General features: G+C 43.5%; 1 non-coding gene across 1 annotated transcript; it reads right to left on the reverse strand.

Moving 5' to 3' along the window:
* Window positions 1-851: 851 nt before the first annotated feature.
* LOC135274555 (small nucleolar RNA U13) lies at window positions 852-955 on the reverse strand. Its single transcript, XR_010342353.1, has one exon. It is a non-coding gene; the product is annotated as a small nucleolar RNA U13 (small nucleolar RNA).
* Window positions 956-1,278: the final 323 nt, after the last annotated feature.

Consider the following 1,278-nt stretch of genomic DNA (forward strand, 5'->3'; position numbering starts at 1 on the left):
TCTCACTCTGTTACCCAGGCTGGAGTGACAGAGTGGCGTGATCTTGGCTTACTGGAGCCTCAACCTCCCGGGCTTAAGTAATTCTCCTGCCTCAGCACCCCCAAGTAGCTGTACTGAATGTATATCACTTTTGCACCACTGTAAAGTCAAAAAATTATAAGTCAGGGACCTTCTGTATCTCTAAGTAAGGACATTTTCCTATATAACCATAATATCATTATTATATGTAACAAAATTAATGAGAGTTTGGGGCCGGGTGCGGTGGCTCATGCCTGTAATCCCAGCACTTTGGGAGGCCAAGGCGGGTGGAGCACGAGGTCAAGAGATCGAGACCATCCTGGTCAACATGGTGAAACCCCGTCTCTACTAGAAATACAAAAAAAAATTAGCTGGGCATGGTGGCGTGTGCCTGTAATCCCAGCTACTCAGGAGGCTGAGGCAGGAGAATTGCCTGAACCCAGGAGGCGGAGGTTGCGGTGAGCTGAGATCGTGCCATTGCACTCCAGCTTGGGTAACAAGAGCGAAACTCTGTCTCAAAAAAAAAAAAAAAAAATTAATGAGAGTTCTTCCTGCTTGATTTTCAATGGCTGCCTACTATCCAATGCATGCGTATATCCTAAAGTTATTGATGGACATCAAAATGCCTATTGATGGACATTGAGGATATTTCTACTTTTTCATTAGGGGAAACCACTCTAAGATGAACGTTCTTATACACACATCCTTTTATCCTATAAGCGTCCCGTTACTACCTGAGAAAATTGTGACTGCTTGTTTTCCTGGCAGGGAGCTGTGAAATCCAATTCAAAGGCATTGTCTTTTAAAAAATAATCTTTCTTTTCTTTTTTTCACATCAGGCAGGTAATGTGCAGATGTGGCAACAAGTTTGGAGGGAGGTAGGTCTAACACATACATGTGAAATTCCCATTATTGTGCTTGTCAGCTACAAAAGGATCAAGGTATTGTCTTTTGGTGAAGCATAACATATCAACATATCTCTGTCCCTGATGCAGTCAGCATGGCTTTGCCTGAACTTTTACTACAATCTGTGTGCCAAAGAAGACTGATGTTATTGGATTCTTCTGGACAAGGATGAGTGCCTTCTACTAACTCTCCAGGGTCAGTGGGCATGATGGCAGACGCTATGGACTGAGTCGTGTCCCCCAAAAATTCATATGTTGATACCCTAGCCCCCAGTGTGACTGTATCCGGACATAATGTCTTTAGGAGTTAATTAAGGTCAAATGAGGTCATAAGGTAGAGCCCTAATCCAAGAGG

The sequence above is a fragment of the Aotus nancymaae genome, unplaced genomic scaffold (assembly GCF_030222135.1).
Source record: "Aotus nancymaae isolate 86718 unplaced genomic scaffold, 86718_ANA_hifiasm-v0.15.2.pri h1tg000002l, whole genome shotgun sequence".
Classification (NCBI taxonomy): domain Eukaryota; kingdom Metazoa; phylum Chordata; class Mammalia; order Primates; family Aotidae; genus Aotus; species Aotus nancymaae.